This window comes from Euphorbia lathyris, chromosome 5 (assembly GCF_963576675.1).
Source record: "Euphorbia lathyris chromosome 5, ddEupLath1.1, whole genome shotgun sequence".
NCBI lineage: Eukaryota > Viridiplantae > Streptophyta > Magnoliopsida > Malpighiales > Euphorbiaceae > Euphorbia > Euphorbia lathyris.
This window is the reverse complement of record NC_088914.1, coordinates 85,726,931-85,749,020: the sequence shown is the minus strand read 5'-3', so window position 1 is coordinate 85,749,020 and position 22,090 is coordinate 85,726,931. Positions and strand designations below refer to the sequence as shown.

Sequence of the window (22,090 nt, the reverse complement as noted above, 5' to 3'; positions counted from 1 at the left end):
ATTTACTTTTATGAATAACATGATAGTCATGTGTGCCCCGTGATAGTTAAAGAAAAAATATATATTTTTCACTGGCACATGACAAATTCAAACAGTTGATTCAAGTAAATAAAAAAAATATATAAATTTTTTTTGTTGTTACGTGAGAGTCATATCCTATATAAAAGTCACATATTCTTAATGTGATTATCACGATACTATTACAGTAGCTTTTTCTATCTCAATTGACCGGAATGATTTTATTAAAATAAAAAAAAAAACTCAATAACTTTACTAAACAAAATAAAATTGAACACAATTTACTTAGCACACATATAAATTAATCAAGCATCCATCTTTTTAATATGGTAAACTAGGACCATTTGGGCTCTTTTTAAGGGTTGCACTAGAAAACAAAAATCGTTGTTAATATTAATGCAATGGTGAATATACCCACGTTTTTCAAATTACCAAAATTGTTGGGAGGGAATATTAAGACATCACATGTGTCTGCAATTGTCAATTATTTCAATGTAATAATTGAGTTATGTTTTGTCTTTGTTGTCAAGGACATCTTTGGCTTACCTTTTACTGAAAATAGAAGAAAACGAAGTTGAAACCAAATGATGAATTACTAATTAAGCTATTACATGGCAACGAGAAATAAGGAGTCCAAAGTGTGAAAAATAAGACCAAATGATAAGACATTTATAATACAAAGCTTAGCTCATGAGACCTCTATCAATCAAAATGTCTCTTAATTTTATTTCAGAGAATGTTGTTGTCAAAGGACGCCATTTAGCTACTAGCAGTTGCGATGACACTTGTCTCATAGTTGGTCGGACTTCAGGGTTTGTACTCAGACATGAAAATGCAACCATAATAACGTTCATTACTCCTTCAGCTGTTTTACTATGAGGAGATGAAAGGCGTTGGTCAATCACATCTTTTAATAATGCCTATTGGCAAATTGATACAGTAGATGAAGATGATGATGCAAAGGACGAGATGAGATCTCCCGAATGCATTCCCATTATTATTTCGAGTGCCACCACACCAAAACTATAAACATCACATTTTTCATTGATCTTCATTGTGTATGCTAGTTCTACAAAGACAAAAATGAAAACCACATCAAAGAATGCAATCAAGCATAAGAATTTTTTTTTTAATAATTAATATAGTAAATAAACAAACAAAATTAAGGAATGTACCTGGAAGTATATCCAAATGTGCCTGCAAATGATGTCCAGTTTGAGGAGTCTGGCATCAATAATCTAGCTATTCCAAAATCAGATACATGAGCTTCAAATTCTGAATCCAACAACACATTGTTACTCGTAATGTCTCGATGAATAATTGGAGGAACGCAATCATGATGCATATATGACAGCGCATTAGAAATTCCTTCTACAATATTGAGCCTTTTAATCCAATTCAATTTCATAGCTTCTTCCCTATCACTTAGCATCTTTCTCAAACTTCCTCTTTCAATGAAGTCATAGATTAAAAAAGAATGTTTGGGATGTGAGCAAAACCCATATAATTTGACAATATTTTGATGACGTATGTTTGTCAATGCACCAACCTCATTTGCAAACGCTTTCAAATGATTTTGGGACTGGTGCTTCATAGCCACTACTTGATTGGGTGATACCATAGCCTTGTAGACAATTCCATAGCCTCCTTCCCCGATGCAATATTTGGAGTTGAACCCTTTTGTCAGATTAATAATTTTTTCATATTGCAAATCCTGATCTTGCCCAAACATGTTATAATTAACTTTGGGATTTACCTCTCTTGAATTGGCTTTCGTGTTTCTCATTCTTCGGTACAAAAGGAACAAACTCACAACCAAGAAAAACAATATCACCAGACCACCCAAAAGAGCTAGAGCAATTAATCTTCCATCCTTCTTCTTCACTCTATGATAAGAGCACAACTTCAATCTGGTATTGTTTCCACGTAAGTCTCTATTGTTTCTAAGTGCTTCGAGTGGAGCCTCACGAAAAGCTTTAATGTTTGGAATCTGACCTTCCAATTCATTCCATGATATGTCCACTTTTGTCAAGCTTAATAAATTATCAAAAGTTTTAGGAATTGAACCTGATAAGAAATTGTGGGACAAGTTCAACACCTCTGATCTTTGCAATCCCCCAAATTGTTGTGGAATATCATCAACCAACTGATTTTGACTGAGATCAAGTTTTTCTAGAGAGTGTATTCTGCTTAGGTTTGATGGAATGCTTGTTGCTAAATTGTTCATGCTAAGATTCAAAACTAATAGTCTCGAATACCCTTCAAGCTGATATGGAATTGCTCCGCTAAGATGGTTGTCAGCTAAATTAAGGTGTTCAAGACTAGATAGCATTCCTATTTCATTAGAAATGTTACCTGAAAGGTTATTGCCATCAAGAATAACTTTGACCAACCTTTTTAGCTTTCCCAATTCCTTTGGATGGTCCCTTCAAGCTGATTTGATGTGAGCTCTATCCATTGTAACTGAGGTGCCTTTCCAATTTCAGATGGTATTCTACCGACGATATTATTATATGAGATTTTTAAGGTTGATAAGTTGAGAAACGTTTCCCATTTCCATGAAAACTCTCCAAAAAATTTGTTACGACTCAAGTCCAGGTAGTTCAATTGGGGACATATATCTAAAATTTTAGATATATTTTCTGTGAATTGATTATCCTGGAGTCCAAGTCTGAGTAAATTACTGCAGTTTCGGAAGCTTTTTGAGATAGGCCCACTCAAATAATTATTAAATGCTGAAAAATATTGAAGTTTCCCACTAAGACATAAACCCTCTGTTAACTGCCCATTCAATTTATTGTTATGTATTTGAAAGACAGATAAGACAGTTAAATTTTTTATCTCCGTGGGAAGAACTCCAGTGAGATTATTGTTTTCCAAGTAAATTTCTCTAATAGATCTCAATCTTCCAGCTTCTTGAGGTATGGAATTAGAAAGTTGATTGGAATAAAGAGCAAGAATTGACAAATTTGTCAAGTTTCCTATACAACTTGGAATGGGACCAATGAGACTATTACTTGACAAATCAAGATATCTGATGTATGTCAACATTCCAACTTCATGAGGTATAGAACCAGAAAGTTGATTCAAATCAAGATAAAGAATGGACAAATTTGTCAAGTTTCCTATAGAGGTTGGAATGTTTCCAATGAGATCATTACTGGACAATTTAAGAACTGTAATAGATCTCAACATTCCAACTTCATGAGGTATCGAACCAGAAAGTTGATTGAAATCGAGAGTAAGAACGGACAAGTTTGTAAAGTTTCCTATACAACTTGGAATGGTACCTATAAGATTATTATATGACAATGCAAGAACAGTCACAGATTTCAACATTCCAATTTCTCGAGGAATGGAACCAGAAAGTTGATTTCTACTTAAGTAAAGAGTTGATAAGCTGGTCATATTTCCTATAGAAATAGGGATAACACCAGTGAGATGATTGTTGAATAAACCAAGATAACGGAGAGAGCTCAAAATTCCAATATCTTTAGGAATCCAACCAGAGAAATCATTGTAAGACAAGTCAAGGAGTGTGAGTTTAGAAAGATTAGAAAGTTGGGAAGGAATGTTGCCATGGAAAGAGTTGTTCTTAAGGTCGAGCTCGGTAAGATATGGAAAAGAGAAGAAGCTGAGATGATGAAGCGTACCTTTCAAACCATAATCAGAAAGGTTGATGCTTTTAACATTTGCAGCATTATGATCACAGGAAATGCCAGACCAATTGCAAGGAGGAGTAGATAGAGACCATGAAGATAAGGGAGAATTGGTTTGATTATGAAATTGAAGAGTAGCTTTCCATCTCAAAAGAGCTTCGGTCTCCTGATTAACAATTAAAGAAGAAGAAGAAGAAGCAAGAAAAAGGAAATGAAAGGAAAGAAGAAAGTAAAATGGCTTGTGTAATGGCTATAGCTATTAAGTGTCTGTGTGATGCATTGAAAGATATTTATACATGAATGGATGGTATTAATTGATCACTTCTTTTATGACTTAAGAGGGTTCTGTTAAGATGACGTTTGCTGCTGATGTTTGTTTGGTCCACTTTTCTTTTGTTCAAATGATGGTTATTCATAATAACAAATAATATTATTTATTTATAAAAAAAAATTGAACGGTATGAAATAATGAATTGTAAAACCAAATAATATTAAAAAATTAAAAAAACAAATAATGATGTGAACTCATGACATTTGAGTCACAGGAAAAAAAAAAAAAAAAAAGAGACAAGCTTCTTAATTAGTATTGTAAGTCACAGGCTGCTGGTCACAGAGTTAGGTAGGTTGAATATGGCAGCATTAAAGTTGAGTTTTTCATACTATTTTTTCACATTAGGTTTTCATACTATTTTTCAATCAAACTAGTTTCTCATTTTAGGCCTATAAATAGGCATCGTTTTTCGGTTTGTAAAATATGTTGTCAATAAAATCAAATTATAATAAAATTTGAGTTCAATTTCTTTCTTTAAAGTTCTATTAATTCAAGCAATTTTATTTTTATGCACTCTGATTAGTTAATTGCTTCCGCTAAATTAGTCGCAATACCTCCAACATCTTTTCATATATAGTTTTCTAAAATGATTTGAAGTTAAAAATTTAGAGATAAGTTGAATTGTGTTATAACTTTCAAAAGATCAAATTACCCCTATTCGATGCTTAGTAAAAATGAACTGCAAATCTCTTTGCAGAAGTCCAACCTTCATTGGAAATTGATCCACAGTTTATATGTGAAGCAATATCTTTTTGATAGGTTTGGTTTAGCAATCTCAAATGTGAATATAAACCTTGATCAAATTACAAAACATCAACACAAAAATACACAAAACGCGAAAAAATATAAAAAAAAAAAAAACACACAAAAATAGAAAAACATGATAGACGGCAAATGTGAAAAACACAAAAAAAAACACGAAAACGACTAAACACGAAAATGTGAAAAAAACAAGAAGAAATCGTGGATAGCACGAAAATATTACAAAATGCGAAAAAATACAAAATCATGAAAAAAATTTGAAAATGTGAAAACCCCGAAAAAATAAAAAAAAAACGAAAAATACAAAAATGTAAAAAACCGCAAACACACAAAAATGTCAAAAAATACAAAAACGTGAAAAAATGCCAAAAACACGAAAACGTTAAAAACGCATTTATCACATTTTCGTGTTTTTAGCATTACAAATGTTTTTCACAGTTCATGTTTTTCGCCTTTTTTGTATTTTCACGTTTTAGTGTTTTTCACATTTTTTTCACTTTTTGTGTTTTTCACATTTTCATGTTTTTAATAGATTTTCACGTTTTTCTCTATTTTTTTGCATTTTTAAATTGTTTTACTGAGTTTCCCGCATCTCTGCGTTTTTTTACGTTTCATGGTCTTGCACATTTTTGTTTTGTGTGTTCATGTTTCGTGTGTTTTTTTTATGTTAACATGTTTATATGTTTTTTTGCGTTTTCACCCTTTTCCACTTTTATTTTGTTTTTGTTTTTTGCGTTTTTTTTTTCGTTTTTTGTATTTTTTTTTTACCATTGTTCATATTTCCTCTAAACTAATATATATTTGAATAATTTATTGTCATAATTAAAATTTTAAAATAACGAACAAGTTCACGTTTTCGTGTTTTTGACGTTTTAGACGTTTTCGTGCTTTTCACATTTTTTTTGTGTTTTCACTTTTTTCAGATTTCGTTTTCTTTTCACTTTTTCATGTCTTCCATATTTTTTCCAGTGTTTTCATGTTTTTTGCATTCTCGTTTTCATGGGTTTTTCTACATTTTTTTTGTATTTTTGCGGTTTTATAGTTTTTCTTGTCTATTAAATTTTTACTGTTTTCACGTTTACACAGTTTTCCACACCTCTACATTTTTGTACATTTTACTGTTTTGCACTTTTTTTTTGTTTTTTTACATGTTCATGTTTTGCGTGTTTTTTTTTTTTTTGTGTTAACCCGTTTATATGTTTTTTTGCGTTTTTACCTTTTTTCACTTTTATTTCGTTTTTTTTCGCGTTTTCACGTTTTTTGTGTTTTTTCGTTTTTCATATTTCCTCTGAACTAATATATATTTTAATGATTTATTATCATAATTAAAATTTTAAAATAACTAAGAAATTACATATGAGTGTAATAGAGTCTTTTAACTTATAAAACGAGTTATTTCAACTTATTTCATTCTTTTAATTAAGGTCTAATACATCACCAGCTCCCTGAACTTGTGCATAATAGTAGATTGGCTCTCTGAACTTTACAAGTGTCTCACGAGCTCCCTAAACTTGCTTATTTCGTATCACCAGCTCCCTAAACTTGTCCATAAAAAAAATTTAGCTCCTTGAACTTTACAAATGTCTCACCAGCTCCCTAAAATTATTTATTCCGTAACAACTAAATACAAAAATCATAATACTAACTCGGATTAAGGTGAAAAAATACCCCTAACATCTAAAATGGTGCAATTTTACCCCTAACACCAGTAGCCAAAAGCAAATTTATAAGTTTTGTGAATTTTTTGAATATTTATGTCCAATTCATACAAAAGTCAGTATATTTTTTTTATTTTTTTCGCATCCCAACATATGTTTGTGATTTTTTACTGATAAAATGACGCACATGTTAAGTGTAGATGACAAGATTCATAACCGTGAAGACAGTTTGATGACTTGTTTCTCAAATTAACCTAATTTATCAATGTTATGGGTAAAATTGTTCTTGGCTTCCAACGTTATGAGTAAAATTGCACCATTTTAGACGTTAATGGTAAAATTACTCCTGACCCAAATCGTTAGGGGTATTTTTGCACCTTAATCCAAGTTAGTATTATGGTAGTTGGTGAGACACTTGCAAAATTCAATGAGCTAATCAGTTTTTATGGACAAGTTTAGAGAGATGGTGATACGAAATAAGCAAGTTTAGGGACTGGTGAGACACTTGTAAAGTTCAGGGAGCCAATCTACTATTATGGACAAGTTCAGAAAGCTGGTGATGAATTAAACCTTTAATTAAACATAGGAATAGTTATATCAAACATAGAAATAGTTATTAGCTATTCTATTCTCTTATATTCTATTCCTAAGAAATAGTTAATATTCAATTTCATTATATTCTATTCTGTAAATCAAACAGCATCACATACGATGCGACACGTTCTGTTATTGAAAAAAGTATATAAAGTAAAAAGGAGAATCTTAAAATTCGCACTTAGATTTTTGTTTGACTTTTTCAAATTACACTCGAATAAGTGAGAGCAATTTTGTTATTAAGATCAAACAGGCAAAAAGTAATATCAAAACCAAACTTTTATCTGAATAAGTTAAATGGAAGTTGCCATATGATCAATCACTCGCATATAAATTGTGTTGATGGTCCCTAAAGTATGAGATCAGTTTTAAAAAGGTTTTCAAGCTTTATTTTATTTCAATAAAATTATTCTCACTAATTCTCATAGAAAAGTTAATGAAATGTTGTTATGATAACCACAACAGTTATGTGATAGCTAAAAGGATAAAAATTATAGAAAAGTTAATGAAATGTTGTTATGATAACCACAACAGTTATGTGATAGCTAAAAGGATAAAAATTATAGGCTTAATACATTAGGTGTTTCCTCCCATCCCGTCATGTGTTTTAATTCCACAAATTAATGAGGTTGTTAGGACTCGAACCCTCGACCGTTTGGTCCTAGAGGCTCCGATACCATGTCATGGAACCGATTGAACTAAAAGCTCGAGCTGATAGTTAAGGCTCAATCATAGATCTTATATTAATCTCCGACAAAAACCACAAATTAGGCTTTTATTTTTTAAGTTTTGAAATTTTTTTACACATTTGGGCAAATTGAAATTTATACCTCTTTAAACAAGTTCAGAATGTAAATGGATACTTGTAAGCAAGTTTAGGGGGTCAGTAGGCCACTTTAAATAAATCCAGGTGGCCAGTACATTATTTTAAGCAAGTTAAGGGAGCTAATGAATAGGGATGACAACAAGTAGGGTATCTGCGGGTAGTGGCAAACCCAAACACTTATCCGTTTATTTTTTAATTATCTGTACCTATACCATTATCCTAACGGGTTACTTCTTGCATCCCATACCTGTCCCATTTAATTCACGGGTACCCGCATGTACCCTTATCCTTTAAGAATCAATAAATAAAACAAAAAAAATATTACAAATTTAACAAAGTATAAATTTAATAAATTATCCATCTAAAAATTGAACCTTAATCAATAAGAATTAAGTAGTTTAGTTGTATTACTAAATGGTTGAAGAACAAAACGATGGGGTTCTGTTAGCGATATTTTGCGAGTAACGCTAATTTTCAACCTTGTCACGTGTGGTTAGGGTACGGGCGTGCCAGAAAAATTATTTCTCAATTAAAATGGTTAAGTTTATGGAATTTCTGAGTCAAAACTTGAAATCTAAATGAAGCGATTGGCGAGGGACGCAAGGATTGAAAAAGTCCATCTTGGGTCTCTAGCATTATTATAGAAACTTTGCTAGATGGATTATTTTATTTAAGTTAGTACAATTAAATGAAAGACGGATAAAATAATGGAAATTAAAGGTGCGAAATTGACACAAGATTTGATGAAAATTGGTATTTTATTGATATGAATCAAAGTTTGAATACATAGGTTCAAAGTAAAATGAAAAAAGTGAAATTGATTATGATTGAATTAGTTCTATACTAAGCATATAGATAAGTCAATTGAAATAGAAGAACAAATCAATATATAATTGAAATGTAAATAATAGAAAAAAAATGAAATTCAACGAGGAACCACAATAGTTATCTCGGCTAGACGTTGAATTTTGGTATCGGCTTGAAGTCCTCGGGGCACCGCGATCGGTCGGTGATGCGCCTCGGAGCTAATGCCCGATGAGACTCAGTAACGGATAAGTGTACCATTTTGCTACCAAGTAATAATCTGGATAAGTCCAGGTATCGAATCCATAGGATTTATACCACAAGTACCAAACTACTAGGCTTCTAATGTTATCTAGGCTATGGAAGGTTTGAGATTGAGTTTGTTTAAGTTAAACTACTCCTAATTAGATTAAAGCTACTCCTAATTAAGTTATTCTACTCCTAAGTGATCCTTAAATAATATAAATTGACCAGAGGTTAATAGGGTAATACGATAATATCAAATTCAATTTTATTTAATCAATCAACTGTAAACTAATCCGAGTCACTTGTGCCTAAGGCGATTAACCCTACTTATCCTTCTATGGTTCCTAGCGCGTGATTCCCTTGTAAGGCCGAAACTAGCTCTAAGGCTCAGAAATTTTGGCTTAATCTTTTATAAGGTTGTCAATCTTATAGGCTCTGACTAGGTCAGATTCAACTCACAACATGTGTCAAGCAATTGCTTGGATTTATGAATGAGTTAGCCTAGAAAGGCAAAGCGTAAGACACAGATTAAATAAAGCAATCAATTGAACAAAATAAAAACTTGAATTAATACTAAAGATGAAGAATGTGTTTGTTATGATGATACAATTAGCCTAGGATTCATAGAATGGATTAGAGGCAAACAGAATATAAAAGAGAAAAAATCCCTTTCAGGGAACCTGTCAACCAATGCAGATGTCTTCCTAGGACTTGAAGGCTGGAACCTTGAATAATCTTTGTGGAATGTGGAGGTTGGATGTTCTTCAATGATAGATGGAAGGAAGGAGAAGATTCTTCAAGGATAGAGGTTAGGGTTTCTTTACAAAATAAAAGGATAATAATAAAAGAGATACAAAGTTATATTTATAGTTGTAGTTTTATCCCTAAACCTAATCTAACTTGTTTCCCAATGCAGGTGGAGTCGTGGGGCTGGAAACCAGTCAAAAGACTGATTCTCATAGGTTAGCTCATCGAGCTGGCCCCTGGCAGCCAACTTGGCGGGCTGAACATACCCAACTCGCCCAGCGACTACCGAGAGTCTCCGAGACACGATTTTCACCCAAAATTGATCTCGTTTTAACTTGCACATGCACATAAAACAACGTTAGTCCAAAAGCTAAATTGACCCATCAGTCGTTAGATTTGAATAAAAACTATGTTTGGTGTGACCTTTGGTGGATCAATTAGCCAAAAGTAATAAATGATAGTTCACATATGTGCTATTTTAGTAATATTTTGCCCGAAAACAATCAGAAAATTGCTAGAAACTACAAAAAAAAAAAATAAACCACTACTAAAACTAACTAACATGCACACATGCATAAAAGTGCGAGAATTACTCGCTTATTGAATGAAAACTAATCAAAACTACCCTAAAAATCGTACCTAAAGATAGGGGTTTTCGACCCCTATCAAACCTCCTCACACTTAAAACTTTACTTGTCCCAAGTAAACTAAAAACTAAACCTGCAATCATTGGCCAAGCTAGAAAAACCTCCTGGTTTGACTAGGTGCATGACACAATTTCAAGCATCTGTAATTACATACATTCGGAAATACAAAATAGAGACACGATATCCAAAAGTCGCAGTTCAATTATCACAGGTCATATGCTTAAGAAAAGGATACATGTTTAATTAAACGAGCTTAAAGGGATAGCTAAGTAAAACACCTCACCATTGGTAGTTCACTCAATTCATATAATATTTAGTGGCTAAAGTGTTTATTCTCGACTTATGTTCTTGCTTAGGATTACGGTGAATTTGTACATTCATCCGAGTACCTCTACTTTGCTACATGACTCTAACAATATCAAAAAAGCCTCGAAAAACAAGGTTAAATGGCTTTTAGCAAATGTAAAGGGAACGAGCTTTTATTTCTCTTTTTTCTGAGATGTTTGATTTTAAGAACCGGGGAATGATGTTTCTCCCTTTTGTTCGTCTCTTTCTTTTTTTTTCTGATGCGGACCGTTCAATTGATCCTTTTCAAAAGAGCTAGAAAAAGGAAAGGAGAACTAAGAACTTGAAAAACAAAAAACAAAAAACTAGGAATTAAGCATTGGAGCTCTAAGAGGAGGTTTTGTGTGTTGAATGAGTGTGTTATTATGAAGAATGGAGGATTTGTGTTATTTTGAAAGGGCAATTTGTGTAATTAATCAACCCACTTCTCCTTAATTTTCTCTCAGCTTTACACCTAATTAACTACCACTAACCACCTCCAACTACCTCCTAACTTCCCTCAACCACCACTAACCACCACTATTCTTCTTAACTTCCTTCAACTTACATACCACATCATCCCACTACTTTGTGGTTAGAGAGAATTTTAGGTGAAGTCCCGCTCAATTGGACCTTAATGACCAAATCCTATTTGGTCATTGACCATTAGATTTAACTCTAATGTATTCTTACAGGTGTTAAAATTTATCAATTAAATATTATTTAACTTATTTTTTCCTTTTTAATCAATTAATTCTCCATAAGCAGTTCCTTATATTTAGGAATCCTTTGCGAGCTTAATTGATTAAAAAGAAAAAAATAAGTTAAATAATATTTAATTGATAAATTTTAACACCGGTAGGATTATATTAGAGTTAAATCTAATGGTCAATGACCAAATAGGATTTGGTCAGTGAGGTCCAATTGAGCGGGATTGTCATAGGTGTAGGGAAGGTTTCGTGGGTTAGCTCGTAGTTCCGTTCAATGTGCGTTTGTAAATCAGAGACCAGTTTCACTTAAGGCGTTGGCACGTCCGTCTCAAATTAAGTTGTAATTGAAAAGTAGTAGCCAACTTCAGTTAAGGCGTGGGCATGTGGGTGGACGAATTTGAAAGAGAAAAGAGGATATTTTTCAGATTTGATTTTTAGGATTATTATCTTTCATATACTTTTATTCCATTAAAACTTACTCTAAAATTAGCTATTTACATAAATAAATAAAATTTATTTATTTGGCTAATAAGTTCAAATCTCACATCTTACATCTAAAAAACAATAATATTTTTTAATATATATATAAGAGTTATGATGGGTAACTGGTAACGGGTACCTTGGGGGTATTCTCATACTCATCACATTACCTTAAAGGTTAATTATTTCGATCATATATCTGACTCGTACCCTTTTATATAGGATATATGTAGTCACATTAGGATCGGGTAGTGTCAGGTACTCACGGATATATTACCCATTGTTATCCTACTAGTGAGAAATTTCATAAGTTTAGGGAGCTAATCAAACTTTTGGGATAAGTTTATGGTGTTGTTGATGTATTAAGCCAAAATTATATATTTTCATCGTTACGTGGCAATTTTCAAACCTTTGGTTCAAGTAAATAAGAAAAATACAATTTTTTTAGTTCAAATAAATAAGAAAAATATATTTTTTTTATCAAATGACAATAATGTCATATGTAGAAGTCAATCATTCTAACGTAGTTGTTATGTTACTATTTTCGTAAAAAAAATTATTTCAATTAGCGGAAATGATTCTATTGAAACTGTTAGCGATATTTTCGAAATATGATAATTTCAACCTTGTCACGTGTGGTTAGGGTGCGGGCGTGCCAGAGAAATTATTTCTCAATTATGAAAGACGGTTAAGTTTATGAAATTGTGCGCCCAAAACATGAATTCTAATCGAAAAAGTCCCTCTTGGGTCTCTAGCGCCGTTATAAAAACTTTGCTAGATTAATTTTATTTAAGCTAAGCGTATAAATTGAAGACGGGTAAAATAAAGAAATAAAACATGCGAAATTGACACGAGATTTGGTGAAAATTGGTATTTTATTGATGAATCAAGGTTTGAATACATATGTTCAAAAAGTATAAAACTGGAAATGAGATTAATTACAATTGAAGAATTTCTATATTAAACATATAGCTAATTCAATTGAATTGGAAAAGCAAATCAAATACAAGGAATTGAAATGCAAAGAATAATAATAATTTGGAATTCAACGACAAACTCGGAGCCACAATAGCTATCTCGGCTGGACATTGAATTTTGGTGTCGGCTTGAAGTTCACGGAGCACTGTGGTCGGTCGGGCCCGTATGGTATACGATCTTGGCAATGTCAAAACGTGTGGTAGGAAAATGGGGCAGATTTAATCCTTGATTTCGATGGGCTCGTTTGGGTGCTTAAGAACATGGAATTGGACAAGTAAATAGGCTAAATTTAACTTCGGAATGTCAGGAACAGACTTCTATAAGGGATCGAAGGCTAAAACGGATTCTAAATGGACGAAATTGAGTTTTGAAAACAACTGGACGAATCTGGAAAATTCTGGGAACAGACTAGCTATAAGAATTTGGGTTGTAAAGATTGGATTGTAACTATAGTTTTTGAGCACGGAATTGGGAAAATAAATATACTAGATTGAAATTCAAGACGTCAGGAACAACTTTGTTGAAAAAAAGAATTCTAGCTAAGAATTGAGCAAATTAAAAGCTTGGGAATGCTAAATTGAATTGAAAAACTTGGAAAGAGGCTATTGGAACTTGGATTAAAGCTAAAGGCAAGCTAAAAAAAAGGAGTTAAAACTAAGAACTTGAAGAACAAAAAGGAAGAACTCAAGAACTAAGAACTAAAAGGAGAGCATTGGAAGAAACCTTAGATAGGGGTTTGTGTGTGTGTTGAGTGTGTATTTATATGAGAGTGAGAGGGTCTATTTATAGTTTTTTGGAGTGGCATTTTGGTAATTAATTATTAACTAACCCTTATTTTTCTCTCTAACCTTGCCCACTACCTTGCCACATCATCAACTTCCTGATGTGAGTTTCGTCTAGCGGTGTACTAATACGGATGTTGGTGTGATATGAGTGAGCTACGGGACTATGGATGTGATCTTTATAAGTGCTCTAAATTCACTAGACGTCACGACTACTTAGGGGCAAGTGTACCCCGTCGTATCAAGTAATAATCCGGTTAAGACCGGGTATCGAATCCACGGGATTTATAACTGCAAGTATTAAACGACTCGGTATTATGTGTTATTTAAGCGGTGAATACTTTAAAGGGGTTTTGGTGACGACTACCAACTATTCCTAAACTATTGGTGAGACCGATTTTATACAACAAATACTTCTACGAGGTGCAATGGCGACGATGAGTTATAAATATGACAAACAAAGGCTCCGAATATATACGATTAACAATCTACTCTTACAAAGACGACTACGTGTAGGTTGACCGACCCGTGAAGTACTTAGACTACGTGATTCCTAGTCAAGGCGTGTCTAATGCTGGGGATCAGAAACTAGGGCCTGTAAGTTCCGTGGTGTGTCAATTCCTACGGTTTCCGGAGCGTCACTTCCGGTGAGGCAACACCTATATGAATCCCTAAAGATAGCCCGAGTGGCGGCGGAAATCGCGTTCCCCTACACAATAGTCAATTATAAGTATCAAAGCAAGTAATAAACATTAACACGTATATAAAAACGGAAATTGCAAATCATATATTATAAATATGGAGAAAAAATGATGAATACAACCAAGCCTAGTACATAGGAAGAGTGCAAGCTAGTTAGCAAGCGAAGAGGAAGAATCGGCCCTCGGAACTTGCCAACCGGACTCAAGGCCGTCGCTTAGGACTTGGAGGTGGAACTTTCGAGCTTGGTGAACGGAGAAGGAACGGAACTTTGACGGAATGCCGGGATCAACGAACAAGCCCGAAAGGGGAGGGTTTTATTACATAAATCAAATCTCCAACAAAAACTATACAAAGTAATATAGAAAGTAGTAGTAGATGTCTCTCCGTGTCCATCATGAGTGCTAGTCACTCTTATTTATACATCAAGCTAGGGGTAGAATTGTAACTTCACAAGGTACAAGTATGGAGGTACATGATTTGGTGCAGAATTCTCAGGACACGCCCTGCGTATGGGAGGAGACGCCCTGCGTGTCTTGCTATACGCCCCGCGTGCGTGAGCTCCTGGTATCTTATTGCTCGAATTGCCCTATGTACGTCCCACGTGTCCCAAAACACGCCCCGCGTATTGCTAGTTGACTTAGGGGACAGTGCAGTCTGACCTTCAGGATTGGGTTAATCATTTCCTGACAAACATCATACGCCCTGCGTGGTGGTCGACACGCCCTGCGTGTGCTGAGTAGATCCCATATGGTGGTTCAGGATTGATCAATCATTTCTGACTCGTTTGTCTGCACGCCCCGCGTGGATGGGAATACGCCATGCATGTACTATATTTTGTACCTGCGAAATACACCTCTCACGAGCCGAGTTAGCTTGACATTTTATTCTCTAAATTCAACTAAAAAATAAAGGAAATTACCCGAAAGCTCGGTTTATATTTTTATTTCATTATTTTATTAAAACACATTATTTTTGTAATTAAACTTATTTATTTAGCTCAAAAATAGACCGTAAACCACGCTAAAAGATAGGGACGAAATGCCCCTATCAAACCTCCTCGGACTTTAAAGTTTTACTTGTCCTCAAGTAAAAAGAAATCGAAAGACGGTGATGGCGGTCCAGAAGTCCTTAGCGGAGACGCCATCCGGCCAAACAGCGATGCCCTCTTCGGTTTGTTTGGTGAAGTGAGTGCGGATCCATTGAGTATCAATGGAGAAGGGGTTGTTATGGAGACGGAAGGTGAAAAGGGCCGCTCCCGGGACATTATTGGATTCCATGGTGGTGAAAAATTCCAACACCAAGGACGGGTAAACATGATGACGGGCCCGGAAGTGATCCTCCAAACCAAGAGTGCGGAGACGCTCCGCAAAAGCATGACGGATATGATCATGCTCGAGAATGCTCAAAGTGAAGTACGGGAGGATCAAGGGTTGATTGGTGGAAAGGGCTTGATATGCCTCAGCTTCGGCCTCGGAAAGAAGGTGAAAAGGTGCCCGGTATTGTCGGGTGAGGGGTGGAGTTACTTCCCGGTTGGGAGATGGTGGATTTTGGGAGGAACGGGCGGAGCGAGCACGAGTGGCCCATGGGGGGCGGTCAGTCGCGGGTCGCTTGCTTCGGGTCATGGTTGTATGAGAGGGAAGTAAGTATGAAGAGATAATGGAGAAGGGTGATATGTGTGGGAGAAAAGGGAAGAGAATGGAAAGTTTAAATAGAAAAAGAAGGGGGAATCCAAGAGTTTTCGGATTCCCAGGCGGGACACGCGGGGCGTGAAGGGGCCACGTCCTGCGTTTCCCGCCTCCTGACTTTATTTTGAGTGGACACGCGGGGCGTACCGTGTGGGATGCCCTGCGTGTCACGTCTCCTAGTTAGAAATTCCTGGGAGAAGGCAGAGACGCGGGGCGTACTCGGGGGTACGTCCCGCGTGCGTGTTCGATTTTTTTGAATTTTGAGTCTTTTCAAATGTTTTATGGGTTTTAATGGTGTGATTAATGTTTTTATTATTTTAATGAGAAATTAAGAAAGTAATTAAGACAAATTTATTGGGGATTTGAAAAGGTTATGATGTGATTGGGGAGAAAAGGAGGTGGAGTGGAGAAGTGGGAAAGATTTTTGGGGAAGAGGTGATTGATGGGGGAGGAAAGAGGAAAGGTTGCCATGGGGAATCTGCATTTCGCAGCTCCCCAGGCTACGCGGGGCGTGTAGGAAGGGACGCCCCGCGTGTCCTTGGTACGTGGACTTTTATTCAAAAGGTGATGAAAATCAAAGTGTACGTGGGCGTGGAAGTGGGGACGCCCCGCGTCCTCTGCAATTTTTACTATGAAAAAGAGCAGAGCCCGGAACACGCGGGGCGTACGGGTGTATACGCCCCGTGTATATTTGGATTTCTAAAGGGATTTGTTTTTCTTTTAATTTTTTTGAGAAAAGACAAAAATAAAAATAAAATAAAAATAGTACCAATGTAACAAGACATAAGAAAACATCACACGTAAAAATAAGGAAAACGTGCAAATAAATAAGTCGGTTTAGATATATATAAACAAGTGGTTTGAGAAATTCAAACCGATGCTACGTTTAGAGTCGGAGTAGCTCGACTTTTTCCCCTCCTAGGTGAATGCCTCTAATCGCGTAAGATATCCAAATTCTTGAATAAACAACCCGTACCTACAAAACGGATTGTTAGTTTCAAAAAAATTTATCAAAAACCAAAAGCTATATTTACAGAAATTATCGAAGAGTTTAGTTTGCTCCCTTTTTGACTCCTTCGGTAGTTCAAAAAGAGCGAAATGTTCCGATGTGGAAGGAACCCCCGACTCTTCTAACTTTGGATTTATTACCATGGGTCTGCGCACAACCGACTCATCGATGTCCGTTTTCCCACAACTGAAACGACTTTTGTTCCTTAGGGGATCCTTTTGAGAAAACTTAATTAACTCGAGCTTCCCGTTTTGGCGAACTGAATTAGAATCTCGCATTGATTCATCCGCGGCGGAATCAAGAGGAGATTTAAATCTGGCCCATAGATTTCCTATTTCCCTGAAATATGTTTCAGTGTTAGATAAACTTTCATGAATATTTTTAAGTAAAGAGTTTATCACATCGAATTGCGAGGTTGAGTGTGGACATTCGTCATCCATGCGGTTGTCCCACCGATGACGACTATGAAGTATCATACCATGAAACAAATCATTAGTAACATAAAACGAAATAAATTATTCACAAAAAGAGAAAATAAAATTTACAAATGCTTAAACTAACACTAAAACGTTTTTGTCTAATATTGCAAGAAATTATAAATCCCCGGCAACGGCGCCAAAAACTTGATGTGAGTTTCGTCTAGCGGTGTACTAATACGGATGTTGGTGTGATATGAGTGAGCTACGGGACTATGGATGTGATCTTTATAAGTTCTCTAAATTCACTAGACGTCATGACTACTTAGGGGCAAGTGTACCCCGTCGTATCAAGTAATAATCCGGTTAAGACCGGGTATCGAATCCACGGGATTTATAACTGCAAGTATTAAACGACTCGGTTTTATATGTTATTTAAGCGGTGAATACTTTAAAGGGGTTTTGGTGACGACTACCAACTATTCCTAAACTATTAGTGAGACCGATTTTATATAACAAATACTTCTACGAGGTGCAATGGCGACGATGAGTTATAAATATGACAAACAAAGGCTCCGAATATATACGATTAACAATCTACTCTTACAAAGACGACTACGTGTAGGTTGACCGACCCGTGAAGTACTTAGACTACGTGATTCCTAGTCAAGGCGTGTCTAATGCTGGGGATCAGAAACTAGGGCCCGTAAGTTCCGTGGTGTGTCAATTCCTACAGTTTCCAGAGCGTCACTTCCGGTGAGGCAACACCTATATGAATCCCTAAAGATAGCCCGAGTGGCGGCGGAAATCGCGTTCCCCTACACAATAGTCAATTATAAGTATCAAAGCAAGTAATAAACATTAACACGTATATAGAAACAGAAATTGCAAATCATATATTATAAATATGGAGAAAAAATGATGAATACAACCAAGCCTAGTACATAGGAAGAGTGCAAGCTAGTTAGCAAGCGAAGAGGGAAGAATCGGCCCTCGGAACTTGCCAACCGGACTCAAAGCCGTCGCTTAGGACTTGGAGGTGGAACTTTCGAGCTTGGTGAACGGAGAAGGAACGGAACTTTGACGGAATGCCGGGATCAACGAACAAGCCCGAAAGGGGAGGGTTTTATTACATAAATCAAATCTCCAACCAAAACTATACAAAGTAATATAGAAAGTAGTAGTAGATGTCTCTCCGTGTCCATCATGAGTGCTAGTCACTCTTATTTATACATCAAGCTAGGGGTAGAATTGTAACTTCACAAGGTACAAGTATGGAGGTACATGATTTGGTGCAGAATTCTCAGGACACGCCCTGCGTATGGGAGGAGACGCCCTGCGTGTCTTGCTATACGCCCCGCGTGCGTGAGCTCCTGGTATCTTATTGCTCGAATTGCCCTATGTACGCCCCGCGTGTCCCAAAACACGCCCCGCGTATTGCTAGTTGACTTAGGGGACAGTGCAGTCTGACCTTCAGGATTGGGTTAATCATTTCCTGACAAACATCATACGCCCTACGTGGTGGTCGACACGCCCTGCGTGTGCTGAGTAGATCCCATGTGGTGGTTCAGGATTGATCAATCATTTCTGACTCGTTTGTCTGCACGCCCCGCGTGGATGGGAATACGCCCTGCGTGTACTGTATTTTGTACCTGCGAAATACACCTCTCACGAGCCGAGTTAGCTTGACATTTTATTCTCTAAATTCAACTAAAAAATAAAGGAAATTACCCGAAAGCTCGGTTTTTATTTTTATTTCGTTATTTTATTAAAACGCATTATTTTTGTAATTAAACTTATTTATTTAGCTCGAAAATAGACCGTGAACCACGCTAAAAGATAGGGACGAAATGCCCCTATCACTTCCTCCAACTACCACTAACTACCACTAACTTCCATGCCACATCACCCCACTACCTTGTGGTTAGAGAGAATTTTAAAGGCTTGGGCCTAGGTGTGGGGATGAGCTCGTGGTTGTGTCCGGGTGCGTTCTGAGAAGTCGGAGACCGACGACGGGCTCCGGTCGAGAACTAACTTCTAGCTTGCCGAGAGAAAGAACACGCCCCGCGTACGTCTGGTTACGCCCTGCATAGTGCTGCTCCTGAACCTGGTGCGTCTTGTCGATGATGTTTACGCGTGGCGTCTCTGGTGTTACGCCCCGCGTGGTTGAGCTTCTGAACTGTCCTTCGGAAGTAGCTTCCTCCACGCCTCGCGGGCTGGCTAATACGCTTCGCGTGTTAGAGTTATGCCCCGCGTGGTGCAAGACGCCCTCATCAGTTGGGGGTTAGTTTACATATGTATTTTTATTTTTATTTTACCATTATTATTTTCTGGATAAAATATAAACTATATCCTAAAATTAAACCCAATCTTTCTATATACATAGGCCAACAATTGCCCCCCTCTTTTTTGTATAAATTGACTAGTATTGAAAATTTGTACACAAAAGAATGTATTTAGGATTTTTTTTTTTATAAGAGCCTCGTTTGAGCTCTGGAATTTTTTTTTTTTTTTTTTGAACATGTGAGAAATAAAGCAGGAAAATTACAAAGCAATACGTACGATGAAATTAATCGAGATAATTGTGCAAAAATAAATAAATAATAACAAACTTGACCTCGTGACCGATGAATGGTTTGAGATCAAAACAGTTGTTCAAAACAGTTGTTTGATGGGATTAAATCTGATTAAAATCAAATAAATACCAAAAGCTTGGTTCTGAGATAATTGATACTTTAGAATCAGAGATTACTTCTGAAAATGATATGGAAATGGCTTGAAGGATTCCAGGTTAATGAAAAAATAACTTGAAGCTATGATGATGATGAAAATTAATTTGGACATGATTGCCTTGAATGGAGGAGTGTATAATATTTATCTAAGCTAAATGGACTTCTAGAATAATCAGATTGGAATTTGTTGAATTGGACTTAGAAATTGGACGTGTCGGAATCATTTTAGAATTTGAAGGACTCAAATGAAATTTTGCCAATTAATTGAAAAATAAATACACGAGTTATCTGATGTAAGAAAAATCAAATGACAATGGGGTGATTTCGAGTGAAAAAATTGAGGTTATAGGAAATCGTTTTGAACAAAGCCAAAGTTGAGAGTTATAATTTGGATATCAATGAAGAGATTGAGATTGATTTTGAAGGAAAATGTGGCTTATGGCGGATGAAATCAATTTTGGAAAAAAAAAATTATGGGGTGATTTTGAGATCAATAATTACCAAAAGCTTGGTTCTAGGTGTTTTAAATAATTGGAATCAACTAACGTATTGAAAATATGATTTAGAAAGGATAATAATTGATTGTTCCGATTTGTGAGTTAGAGCTCGAACCAAATGAAGAAGATGACAATGACAGATTATGAGATGAGTAAAATTAATCAAAATCAATGATTAGGAATCACGTATAGACTTAAACTAATATATTTGAATGATCAGATGCCAATTATATAGAATAGAATTGGAGAAAAAAAAATTATTGGAAGATATGAATTTGACTGATCTTTTGAACTGAATTTGAGAAACTAGGATTGGAAGATTATGAACTTGTACCTACAATTGAAGGTTATCCTTGTTAAGGAAGAAATAACGAAAGTACTCGTATCCGCCTTCAAAACTGGCTTTGTTTTCTTTCTTTTTTTGTGCTGGCAAAAAACGCCAACTTATTTTGGCCATGAATGGTCTTATGGGCTATGTTGTATGTACAACATCATGTTATAGCCTCATATAATAAGATGCCTAGTAATATTTCTACAAGAGGGATGCGAGTTTCCATGTCGATGATCTTATTTTTATGACTTTCTTTCCGCATAATAAAGTATAATTGTAAACTAGAGTCTACATAAATAAACAAGGGTAAGAAGTAGAAACCTCGTGACTTGTCCGGATGGTAGGAAAGTTGAAGTAGACTGGCGAAAAGAAGAATCATGGTCTGCAAACTTGGTCCCCTGTTTGAGTTAACAAACTTCATAGTGATTATAGGCTCTGGAAAAACATGAGTTGTTGGAAGAATCATTGGAGGTATTTCTGGGGTGGATTCTCGATTAATCTTTTGATCTTGACTGCCCCCCAAACCATGATCATAGAAGTTTTCTTCATCCTGACTGAATTGCGAATTACAATTGTAGAAAATATCTTCCTTATTTTCATGTGTTTCTGAAGCCGCTTCTTCTTCGATATCACAACTTTTCATAAAATCTTCTGATTTTAAAGACTTCACAAGAATGAGAGGTTCTTCTAGAATAAATTCTTGCACCTCTTCCATTTGGATGCCCCCCGGGTTGGATACCTCATCCTCTTGACTAGATTCTGAATCATAGCTCTAAGAAAAGTCTTCCTCATCTTCTTGAATTTCTATAGGTCCTTCGTGGATTCCCTCTGAGTTAGAAGTGCTTGATGGGTCATCACCCTCCTGACTGAAATCCGAATTGAGGTTATGAGATATATTTTCCTCCTCTTTCTGGGCTTGTACAACTGTCTTCTTATTCACGTCAGGACTCCCTGGAAATTCTATTGACTTTGGAGGATTTGCATCTATGGGCAATACTTCTAGAGTGGGTTCTTGCTGAATTGCTTCCTCTTTACTGCCCCCTGAATCAAGATCACTAGACACGATGTCATCCATTTCGTTAGATTCCGAGTCATAGCTCTCAGAAACATCTCGTTCTTCTTTTTGAATTTCTATATGAGTTTCGTGGATGC

The 22,090-nt window shown here is 35.8% G+C and overlaps 1 pseudogene; it reads right to left on the bottom strand.

Moving 5' to 3' along the window:
- Positions 1-598: 598 nt before the first annotated feature.
- On the bottom strand, positions 599-21,653 carry LOC136229915 (MDIS1-interacting receptor like kinase 2-like; annotated as a pseudogene).
- Between the last annotated feature and the right edge of the window lie 437 nt (positions 21,654-22,090).